Raw genomic sequence first — 13,676 nt, 5'->3', positions numbered from 1 at the left:
CATTCAGACCCTGCTTTTCTTAAGAACTGACCTATCCTAAGCGTCTAAAATTTGTATGTGTACGTCAAAAACTGCATCAACATGTCGATTGCATGTTCACATTGTAATTCATAATTCGATTAAGGAGGTAAAATATTTTTACAAATCGATTCTCAAATCTCTTTACTAACATTTTTTGTAATGAACGAATGTCTAGAGACAAAAAGAAATTGCCTCATCTTAAGGTCAGACAATCTACAAGCCTTAATAATAATTTATCGTAGTGCTTATAAATCATTACAAATAAAAGATCATTAATAAAAATTAAATTTTTGACTTTTTCGTTGGTTTGTTTCTATAGTAATTGTGCCAATCTTCCATACCTTCTTTATTAACTTATTATACTACGGTGATTTAGATACTTGTAGTGTTGACGCGTATAAGTGTGTACGTCTGCAAGATAAACTAGGCACTCAAATTTCAAATGATTTTAGTTTACTTTGTGGCTTCACTGAGACACGCGTACAGAAATTAATTTACAAAGTCGCATGAAGGATAGGGAAGTAGTGGGTTTTCACTGGTTTATTAATGAATTGAGTTCGTGATGTCATACTTCGACACTTCCTTTGTAACCGAGGTTTGCATTATGTGTCTCTTATATATGTTTAGTACCTCCAAGTCAATTTGATCCTTATCCCATAACAAGGTATTTTAGAAATGAAGTTATGTTAGGTTAGAAATAACGAAATAGCAAATATGACTGCTACCTAACACCTCTTCTTCTCCATGGTAAAATAGGCCAAAATCATTCAGAGATGCCGTAAACCAGCAATTATGAAAAATAATGCTTAATGGAGATTCTGCCATTGCCACGTTGTTGCTGTACGGTAAAACCTTCTATATTAAAACCATAATATAAATTGGATAACATTAATTCCAAAATAAATAAATATATTTCTGGGGTGGTCCATATGATGTGCAGTCAATCACAGTGGCCACACCCGCAAATAAAGAATTATACTTTTCCTGCCTACTTAATTTAGTTGGAAGCATTTTACTAAGCCTCTAAATCTCTAGTATATTTAACTCATTCTTTGCGCAGGGAGCTTGGATTATATATATATATATCGGTGTTAGTGTAAGTATAAAAATTTTTAACTTTAATTTGAGTTTTTTATTTAATGTATATTTAAAAATAATAAAATAATAAATTATAACATATTAAATATAAATTAAATAAAAAATTATATTAAATATAAAAAAATTTAAATTTATACTAGTAAACAAGATTTTTCTTTTATATGTATATATATCTTTTACAACGAGGGTGATGAATTGGGAAATAACCTTGTTTATTGGAGTGTGACTGTACTATGAATATCAGTTGGTCAGTTTGACAAATCATGATTTACGAACTTTCTGAAATAAATAGTCCAACAACTTATGTTGTTGGGCATATATTTTGATGACAACTTGTGCTTTAAAGTGGGAATAGAAATTATACGTAAATGTTATCTACGGGGATGCAACTTGTTCCGGAAACCATTTTAGGGACCAAAATAATGTTATCATATACTGTTACTCTGATATGTAAGATATTATAAAGTAATTCAAGTGGAACTTTAATAATTATTTTTATTTACTGTGCACTAGCAAAAAACGTAGGCCTTACTGTTCACCATCCATGTACTTATTTCTGATTGAGAAAACTTTTGTATTGAAGAGACTAATAATAAATACTAAAAACTGCTTTTTTAAAAAAGTAAATTAAACATGCTATTAATTGATTAGAATAAAAAATCGGATGAGCCAAAACTTTCTAATTTTAGGAAAAATAAAAGGTGATTGCACCCTTCTATGTCTTGTTGTCTATAGTATACTGTATCCTCCACTAGCTAAGTTTCAATGTGAATGATCTTTCTTTCTTGACATTTTTTTTTATAGTTTTACTAAAGAAACAAATTGAATATTGATTTCATGAGTACCACCTCATATGACATTTTATGATATTTTATGAGATTGAAAAAAGTTATACATAAAAGTCTAACATATAATTTTTTTATTTGATTTAATCTAAATCAGTCGCACACTTGAATATAGTGGATGAGTCTACTGTTAAAAAAATTTTATGCATATAAAATTCAAACCCAAAATCTTATTTAAATGATACCGAACCACCTGCCACTTGAACCAACTTCCATTCGTTAAAATATAATCTTTATGTATATACATCACAAAAATGATATAAGAATAACCACACTTCGGCTATGGTTATAAATAATAAATAAGAGTTATTTGTTAAAAATATTTGTGCATCTTTATAACATGACATGATATTTATGATTCGTTTGTCTATATTTCTTTTTATAAAAATATAATTAAAAATAAATTTTTAGGTTTGTATATAAAGCATAGATATTTTTTAATTATTATAAATATAAATTCATGTAATTCTAATCTTTCTAAGTTTATTAGTTCATTTCAATTCTTGTAAATTTTAAAATTTTAAAAAATGTCTTCTTATCAGTTATATGTGCCGAGTTGGATATACGATGTGAGTTGAATTCAAATTTAGATACATAACGTATTGATGTAAGTGTACAGTAATATTAAAAAAATGAAAGCAAATGAATTTATATAAAATAATTATATACATCTTAATCGTTATAATGTTGATGTAGTTTTAACATTTTGAAAAAGAAAAAGAAAATGTGCATGAGAGGTTATGAGGCAACTTATTGGTTTGTAGCCTACAATGGACTGAGTTAACAAATTTTCAACTCACAAACAAATTTTCAATCCGAACGAGGTGGATTCATTTGAATTAACATCATAAGTTAAGTGATATTATGTCATATTAAAAATCAAAACATATATATGAAATTATTTCATCAACGATCGCTGATATAGTATACTTATTTGTATGTCACGTCCCTGCTTAATAGCGACAATTTATTTTTAAATTTTTTTAAAATTATAAAGATTAAAATAAACAAAAATTAATTTGACTTCTAATTGTAACTAAATAAAAAAATAACTTCTAAATTTTTAAAAATAATCATTTTTTAATTTAGAAATTATTTTTAATAACTTTTTTAAATGTTGTTCTTTGATTAATTCCATTTATTTAATGATTTAATCTATTGTTACTCATTATATTTTTATTTTTATCATTTTTCCTTGTGCCAAATAAAATCTAAATTAATCCTTATTCGCAAAATCTATAACTTCTTCGTGATAATAATTTCTCGCATAGTATATATGTTTGCTTGTTTAAGTGTGCACATGTAAGTTGATTCAACTTACGTCAATTATTTCAGCCGATCATTAATTAGGCAAAAATAAATGAAAAAAAAACATGTGTAACACCTTAAATTTAATTTTAAATATCTAATTTTAAAAAATGAAAGAAAATAAAATTTCATTCGAAAACAGTTTTTTCTATACATAGTTCGTTAAAATATTCAAAATAAGGAAGAATTACAACTTGCATCAAATCATTGCTATAAGATTAATTCAATTACATGAGCGTTTAAACAAATTTATAATTATATAGGAGTTTCATTCATCCCTTCACTGAACTTGATGCTAATCATCTTGGTCACCTGAAAAATATATGTAAGGATGAATATTCTACACTATCTAACACATACATAACATAGAGACTCATCTTGCACATCCACATGTATTCTAATATATTCTACTTAAGTCTAGCTATTAACAAGCAACATTTTCAAGTATTTCATTTTAGTTCATAACCGATGCACTCACAGCCTCAAAACATTTCACATACACCGATGCACTCACATCCACATGTATTCTAATATATTCTACTTAAGTCTAGCTATTAACAAGCAACATTTTCAAGTATTTCATTTTAGTTCATAACCGATGCACTCACAGCCTCAAAACATTTCACATACACACGTGTACTCACTGCATGTAGCCACGCTCAATGTGGCACTGTGATCACAGTTTCACACCATGGATGGTCGCCGGTTACTCTAACCTCACGGATACCACGTGAACGGTCACGAGTCGCTTGACAAAAGTAGTGGTCAAAGGTCTAGTCAAGAGGAGAGTGTATGGACTGTGGTGCACCCATGCTTACTGTTGGTGTCACTATCACTCTCTCTTCCCCAAGGTATTTCTATTGTCTTCATCTTTCACACCTCCAGTGTATCGCTGAACCATTCATAGCATCATTGCAACGGCATTCAACATGCCCCACTCACACGCATTTCCATTACATACAACATTTATTCATAGTACACAACATTCACATTATACGGCACATAAGCCCACATTTATTTACAACACTTGACACATATGCCCTTATTCCATTACACATCGTTTTCAACAAAATTTATATTTACATTCAGCATGCCATCTACACCCATTTCTAACCATTTACGTTATTTAATCATCAATCATTGACATGCTCACACACATTTACTCACATTCTCAATCAAGGGTATGTCAACCCCTCAATCAAACCCCATTGCATCCAAACACACAATAATTTCCATTAATCATACACTTCCTACCCTCTATCTCAGCCACATTGCAATTTTTAACAGAATAAATGAAAATCAAACACGATAAGATAGGATAGAGTCTTCTCTTACCTCAATTTGAAGATCCACAAGGTGAATCAACACTAGAATCATCCCTCACATAGGTTCTGTCCTAAATACATGGAGAATTTCCATGAGAACTTAAAGAGAACCATGAAAACAGAGAATGGGTCAAGAAACCAAAACCCTTACCATAAAAACTTACCTCCAAACGCCCCAAACGTTAATCCAACCTTCAATCTCGCTCTTAAACGGCTTTGGAGACAATTTAATCAGTGAAATAGGGCTTAGGATTTAGAGAAATTGAAGAAATTTCAAAGGGAGCTATGAGAAATGAGATTTCCTAAACCCTAAACCTCTTTAAATCCCTTTCTGATCGCGACACTTTCGCTACAAGATATTCTCGTTGCAGCGAGGTCCCCTCGCTATAGCAATACCCTCTCTTGCTACAGCAAAAATCTCATAGAAAATTGCACTCTGGTTTCTGCAGAATCTCGCTGCAGCGAGGTCCCCTTGCTGCAGCAACACTCTCTCTCGCTACAGCGAAAATCTCACAAGAAACTGCACTCTGGTTTCTGCAAAATCTTGCTACAGCGAGACTACATCCAAAATTGCACCCAAACTATCGCTCTCTCGCTATAGCGAGAAGGCGACAGTTTCACACCTTCCTCCCAGGTCTCTCTCGCTATAGCGAGACATTTCTCGCTATAGCGAGACATTTCTCACTGCAGCAAGAACACCCTGCACCAAACACTTAGCTAAAATTTCAGTCTAATTTTAATCATCTATAACAATTCTAGTTCCACTATAATCAGTACACATGCTCATACCAGCCTACATCATCACATATACGTATATTCTCATTACAATACACACACACACACACACACACACATATATATATATATATATATATATATCAAGTACTCAACACATGAAAATTCCCATAGTCCTTATATCAATAATCAAATAATATTACAAAATTCAGAGCGTTACAACTTGTATATATGTTGTTATATATTTTTTTTATATTTTAAATTTATTTATAAATTAATATTAAATAATATATTATCTTCAAAATATTAAAAATATTTACCAATTTTTATTTAATAATTAAATAAATTTATAAACATAAATTTTAGAAAAATAAACATTATTTTTATTTGAGGTCAAACTTCTATTACGACCGTCACTAGTTAAAATTTACCATTGACAAAATACCTTTGAGCATATTTACTTACGACTATGGTTATCCTATGTGATCTTTGACGATCCCAATCTAAAGTACCTCTACTCATGTTATAATTAAAGTAACTTAACTATTGCATAGTACATCGTACAATCATATTTTGACACATGACAATTTTATTTTGACACGTCATGCATTATTGTACAACGATAAAAGCCCACTCCACATCTAACAACTCATGAGAGACATACTAAATAAGAAAACTATCAACAACTATATAAAGGAGGAATATTCCTCACATAGGTACATCTCTTACCCTAATTCAAGCCTCTATCTTGGACAAATTCTTTTGGTATTGCCTGTAGGAAAAAAATAAACTAATTTCCATTAACTCTCCTATGGAGCACACACCATATCAAACCCGTTCAAAGACACTTAAAGGACACATTGAAGAGATTTATCCTCGTGAAAGTTTTATACCTGCCAAATATAAGAAAACCTTATCACCCATATCACAAACTTTCCACAAACACTAACTAAGCCCCACCATTAGAACACTCATCACTATTAAGCTGAAAAAATTGCTAACAACGAGGGTGTATTAACCATGGAACCTAGAAGACAAAATCATCAGGCTCTTAAAAGCTCAAGTGCAGGAGCTACGAAGGGTTGCCACCCTCATCAAATAGCCAAGTGAGCCCTTAAATTGACATGAAGTGCTTCAGCCAAATGCGTTAGAGATCGAATCACTATGGACTTCCCTAACTCTACTAGATTTCAAATGAGAAAAACATTGAACATGAAAAGAAATCTATGTACTTTAGACAGAGCCACTTTGCAAAATCACATAACTAAGGTAATTGAGATTTTTATCTACTCTATATCTAAGAGGTCACCCCATTTCATTACTCATTTATGGAAAATCTCACAAATGTTATTGTCCCATATTAGCTAAGAAATCAGTTGTATTTCGATGAGACCAATCCTGTAAAAGACTTAGATGATTTCTACAATGAAATGTTATTTTTGGGAGCACTAGATAACGTCATATGCAAATCTTTTCCATGAACCTTGAAAGGTAAAGCATTAAGTTGGTTCAGAACCCTTCCATCTACCTCCATTAGTAGTTAGGATGACTTAAGTGTGGCTTTTACTCACCACTTTACCATTACTCGAGAAGCACCTCAGACATCACACACCTTGACTAGAATCAAGCAAAAGGACTAAGAGTCACTTTAAATCTTTCTTGCACGCTTTTACAAGGAAGCAACATTGATCTTGGATTTACTTAAAGCTATCCAACTTCACATCATTATGGAATTTCAATCTCCCTTGCCAAAAACAAATCAAGAACGATGGATAAATTTTGATCCAAGGAAACCAAATATGTAACACATTAACTTTAATTTCCAATGAATAAATTTTGAAAGAAAAATAGAAATAATAAAATTTTTCATTAAAGTGGTTCCAGTGTATAAGTTCAAACAAATATTTCAAAATAAGGATGGTTTACAAGTTTGTATCAATGATTGTTATGAGACTAATTCAATTATATTAGAGTTCAAATAAATTTCTAGTCTTATAGTAATTCCATCCATCCCTTGACTAAACCTGGTACTGATCGTCTTGGTTACCTGAAAAATAAATGTAAGAGTGAATACTCTACACTATCCAATACATGCAAATGTAGAAACTCACCTCACACATCTCACCTAATTTCTAACACATTCTACACAAGTATAATCAATTACAAACAACACTTTTCACACATTCTATTTCAAATTACAACCAATGAGCTCATTGTACCAACACATTTCACACATGTACACTCACTGCACATAGCCATGCTCACTGTGGCATTGTGATAACAATTTCACACCATGGATGGTCGTCGGTTACTCCCGTATCACGAATACCACGTGTGCGGTCATGAGTCGCTCGACAAAAGTGTTGGTCAGATGTCTAGTCAGGAGGAAAGTGTGTGGTCTGTGGTGCACCCACGCTCACTGTTGGTGTCACCACCACTCTCTACAATGAGATAGGGTAAAGTCTCTCTTACCTTGGATTGAAGACCTACACATGAATCAACGATGAAAAAGAGTCCTCACATGAACTTCATCCTAATTACATAGAAGAATTCCATGAGAACTAAGGAAAATCGAGAAACCAAAACCCTAACCATGAAAACTTACCCCAAAATGCCTTAAATGTGAATATAACCTTCAATCTTACTCCTAAACGACTTTGAAGGCAATTTAATCGGTGAACTGGGGTCTGGAATTGAGAGAATCGTGAAAGAAGGGAAGGAGAAATGTAAAATAATCCATTCTCTTGAACCCTAACCTTTTAAGTACCTCTCTGGTCGCGACACTTTTGCTACAACAAAATATTCTTGCTGCAGCGACACGCCTTCTCGCTACAGCGAAAATCTCAGAGAAAACTACACTCTGATTTATGCAGACTCTCGCTACATCAAGACCCTCTCGCTAGAGTGAGAACGCAATAGTCTCACCTCCTTCTTCCAGTGCCTTCTTGCTACAGCGAGAGCAGTACATTCTCATGCTTTTTGTTCAGAGCTTTCTCGCTACAGTGAGAACGCAACAATCTCACCATCTTCTTCTAGTGAGTAGCACAATCTCATGCTCTTCGCTCAGGAATTTTTCGCTACTGCGAGAATACCTTGCAACACCCACACTTAGCATGTACACACACACACACACACATATTCAATCAATTCCAGTCCAGTCACAATCCATATCACATTTCAATCACATATTCATACATCTTCACAACCATAGTTACATTCAAATCATGACAAAATCAAATGCACATTTAAACGTCGATTTATACATTTATATTAATATATTAAAGTATTATTACAAAATCCAGAGCATTACAAAATACATTGAAAGAGACTTCACCTCCTTGATGCTGGATTAGACCCAAACAATATTGGGCAACCCTCAAAAAGCCATAAGAAGCCTGAAAGAGACCCAAAGAACTCTAGGAATCGATATGGGTAATTTGACTAATACACTTCTCTTAACATATCCCTAAATTGGATTTATAGGGACATGATGCACATCTAGTTTGCTTTCATCCCTAATTTAGCTCTAATTAAAAAAAGCATGGTCATAAGGATTAGATAAAATGTTTCACCTTCCATGATGGATATGGACACACTATTGACAAATGCATTCGACTAAAAAATGTGATAGAGGAACTTATTTGTGATGGAAGATTTTGATGATACCTATGTCACGATGACTATCAAAGCCTAACCAAAACTGTCAAAGCCTACATCGTCTAGAAACATATTAAGAAGACTATAATCACAGGAGAACAATGAGTCCAATATGACATTATTGAAGAGAAAAGCAAGACAATAACCAACAGGGTGAACAAAACTACGCCCTATCTTAGGTCACTATTAACATGATCTTGAGAGGATTAACTAGCAGAGGGATCTCAGCTAGATCAAGGAAAAGGTACAAACGAAAGTGATGACCATCTGAGATCAAAAGCAAAAGATAGCAACTCTAGTCATCACCTTCGATAATTCAGACTTTGGAGATACCATCTTGAACCATGACAATTTGTTCATCATTTGTACATTAATTGCCAATGTTGATGTTGGTAGAGTATTCATGAATCAAGGAAGTTCAACATATATCTTGTTCTAGATGCATTTAGAAAAATGAAATTCAATGATGCAGACCTCATCCCACACAATGGCAACCTCATCGCCTTTGCCAGAGATCAGATATAACCTAAGGGACACATTGAAACTTGTTTGATCCTTAGAGACAAATATAACTCCAATACCATAAAGTTGAAATTCTTGGTAGTTGATTGCCCTAACTCACACAACTAAAATATTCTAGGATGCGTTTTCTTAAACGTGCTAGGGGTAATCATATCAACCAGGCATCTATTGAGCAAATTTGTCATTAATGAAGGCAAGATAGTTTCAATAAAAGGGAGATAAAAAAAGCTAGAAACTATTATAGGCTTAGTCTTCAAACTATCAAGAGAAAGGATACAAGTCAAAGAGAAATGTCAGAACAACCACTTAAATCATGTGATGTATCTATGATCAATCTTGATCCAAAAATTGACCCTGAGTTGGAGTCCAAAATGAGAGACCCTAGCCAAAGGGTGAGACCATTGATAAGTCTATATTCTGATATGTTTTATAACTTATAATTATGTCGTTTTCTTTACTATGAGTAGCTAAATCCATAGATAGAGTTATAATGGATCTTATTACATACTCTATATGATTTTGATATTTAATGACAGTGTTGATTTCTTTTCAATGTTTTGGCTTTTATCCTATTGAACTATATTTTACATGTTAAAAATTAATCACCCTTAGCATTCCATAATTACTTACACCATAGGTGATCGTATCACATATAGTTAACAAAATTATAGATAAAACAAGACAAAGAACTAGGTGGATCAAGTTTAGTTCTTCTCTTTCAAGTGTTATTAACTTAAAAAATTCATAGGTTTTTTTTATGTTTTTTCTACCTTTTACCTTACATGATCATTGGGAGTAACTATCTACAGAAAAGAATATTAACATTGCATGATCATTGAGAGTTAATAGAATAAGTATGGGTGGTTGGCAAACATAGGAAAACTGATATTGGAATTAGATTAAAGAAAACATAGAGAGGTGTAATAGGTGAAATCATATGCCCTAGACTCATCTCATTCAGTTTCTATCACCAAAACGTGCCAAGTAGGCACTAAAACACACTAAGAGGCACCAAATTTCAAATTCTTCTTGCTTTTAGTTTAAACAATGAAATCAATATATTCTTAGTATTTGAAAATAATATTTGTGAGACAATAACTTAGGAACTTTTTTTAAAACTCTTTATTACTTCTTTGACGGGTACACTTGCCTACGAATAACTATTTCATTCCAACTCAGACAATTTGAGGAGCAATGTACAACAATTGGAGGTGGTCTTGACCTTGTTTTCAAGTAGCGTTTAAAGAAGCTTCTTTTGGTTAATAAAGATCTCTGTTACTTGGATTGTAACCAACATATTTAACATTAACTTAAATTTTTGCTGCCCCTCTATTCTGACACTTCTAATACATGGAAGCCTTATATTGGTGCATCATACATAGTCGTACAATGGCAAAAATATACACCATGTCCAATAACTCATAACAAACATCCTAAACAACAAAACTATTATTAATGACTATATGTAAAGGTGAAATCTTTCTAAGACAAGTACATTTCTTACCCTCATTCAACCTACAACCTAAGTAAATTTCCCTAACTTAGACATCAAAGTTTTTCTTATATAAATACCTTTCATTGGAACCTACAAGAAGTCTTGAACTTTTGTCAACCATTGTTGATGACCATTTGTACCAAAACAGCCACCAATCATGATCCTCTCAAATTGATCAATTTTAAATAAAAAGATTGATCTCTATGTCATTAATAACACAAATAAAGCATCATATATAGCTTCATAATCATATCGTGTTTGTTAATGTGTCTCTTAACAAAGTCAAAATTCTATCATACTCACATCTCAATCAAATTATATTAATGTGCAGATAAAAATCATCAACTTAATAAAATATTTAATTTTAATTATTGTCACACACATACATTTTATTAAGAGAAATTATTGTATGTCTCAATATAATTTTAGCTAATCATCACATAGGATATGATTGTGTTTTATTTTTTTTTATAAGTAATGATTGATTCAAATTGTAGTTTTTTAATATTTTTTAGTGAATTGAACTTCATATTATTAATCTTTGTAATCTTTTTTTTTTTGTTTATACTTGTTTGGATCATTTAGAAAGTCAGGAATATGTAAATATTTTATGATATTGTTTGACAAGAGTAAGAAGATTCATCAAGATATTGAAACGATTTATATCATTTCAATAGTTTAAAAGTGAAGTAATCTATTTTTTGGAAGCCACTAAAAAAATCAAATATATTAATTTAAATTAAATGGAGATGGTAGTTTGATTTAAAATCCAGATCGTGTTCCAAAAGCATAATAAAAAGGTTTATTAATGAATAGATTACGAGATTTTTAGAATATTGTGACACCTCTGAAGTTATTGAAGGGTTAGTCTTATAAATATTATTTTTAAAATTGACTATAAACTTTCTTTATTTTTTATTTAGAACGATGACTCTACACTTTTTACCCGTATGTTATAGTAAATGTTATTCCGAAGATCTCTTCTTAGGAGTAGACAATTTGTTTTTGTCACACTTTATAGAAGGACAATTTTGTTAATACTTGGTTGGCAAAGGCATTTTTATAGATCAACTTTTAGCTATGAGTCTTAGCTAAATCCTAATCTTAGCTTTGTGATTCTACTTTAATTTGTTAATTTTTTTGTTATTAATAAAAATTGATAAATACATGTTAGTCCTCAGATTCGATGGTATAACGATTACTATACTTAGAGATCTTAACTCTAATTTCTAACTAATTTGAGAAGGTAAAAAAGAGATATAAAATTTTGAAAAAATAAAAGGATAAAAAGGCTGGCAAATCTAGAAGAAAAAGAAATTCTCACCACATCTTTCCTTCAAAGTGCTATCAAGAAAAGAAAGAATAAAAAAGGTTGGCTCCCCAAAACACTACAAAAAAAAAAAAAATTAGAAAACAGTTTTGCATTATTTTGTAAAGCAGTTCAAACTAATCTAACAAACATTATTATGCAAAGTAGATACACTTAGATTAGTTCATATGTCACTTAGAAAGTTATTTTTATAACTTCTCTCCAAAGTACTTTTTATAATTCAATTTTTTTTTTCTCATGAATCTTTTATTACAAATATAAATTGATTCACTGTTATGTTAAAAATAGATGTTTGTCTAAATTTTAAATTTTTTTTCCTTCTCAATTCGTTGTTGTGTTGAAACTTGAGTTGATATAGCGTGTTAACCAAACAGTCTATATTCTAATGAATGGAACACTAGTAAATAGAAAGGTGCAAACAAGATATCTAGGGTAGTGGAAGGAGCCAACCTTGTTAGCATAAATAGGGACCCTTGCCATTTTTGTAACGGTGATTTGAAAGTCAAATTTGGTAATCGAGAAAGAGGTGAAGGTTATGAAAAAAAAGATGAAGAGAGATTCATGCCACTGCTATTGCGAGTTGAGCAACGCCTCACCCTTATGTACATTTATAAGTTAGAAGCTGTTAAAGTATCTTAAAATTATAATTTATAAGAGAAATTAGATACATAACCACTCTTTAAAGATGACATTAAAGAGCAATTAGTATATGACTATTCTCTAAAAGTGACTTTAAAAAATAGTTAGTACGTAACTACTTTAGAATGACACATTAAAAAATGCTAGACCAAAGTTAATTTAATTTTTAACTCAATTTTAAAATTACAATTTCACTTTAATAACAAAAAAGTAATTTTAATTTTTAGTCTTTAATTATAAAACAGAATACTCAAATAGTATATATCTTATAATACATACAACAATTACCATTAGGTATCATTAATTCTAGCATAAGTTGATTGGTGGTTTAGTGATATCATTGTACCACCAATGACTCAATACTATCAGCACATTCATCACACTAATCTTTCTTATTGATTGGTGATATCGTTAACTATTATTACAATAATATTTATTATTAATATAATTATTATCATTGTTATTATCACTTTTATGATTATTATTATTTGTGTTATTATCATCGTCGTTATCATTATTACTATTGTCAAGTTATTACACTAACACAATCTCTATTATTATCACACTAATTATTGCTATAATTTATCAACTACCATTTTATTTTCATTTTCCTTACCCTTGTTCATAAGCTCACCATCACTTCATCATAAAACTAACTTAAATTTAAAAATAAAAAGGAATTTGTGTAATTTAAATTTAAG

Source organism: Abrus precatorius, unplaced genomic scaffold, assembly GCF_003935025.1.
Source record: "Abrus precatorius isolate BTA unplaced genomic scaffold, Abrus_2018 Scaffold10, whole genome shotgun sequence".
NCBI classification, from domain to species: domain Eukaryota; kingdom Viridiplantae; phylum Streptophyta; class Magnoliopsida; order Fabales; family Fabaceae; genus Abrus; species Abrus precatorius.
Note: the sequence above shows the minus strand (reverse complement) of the source record.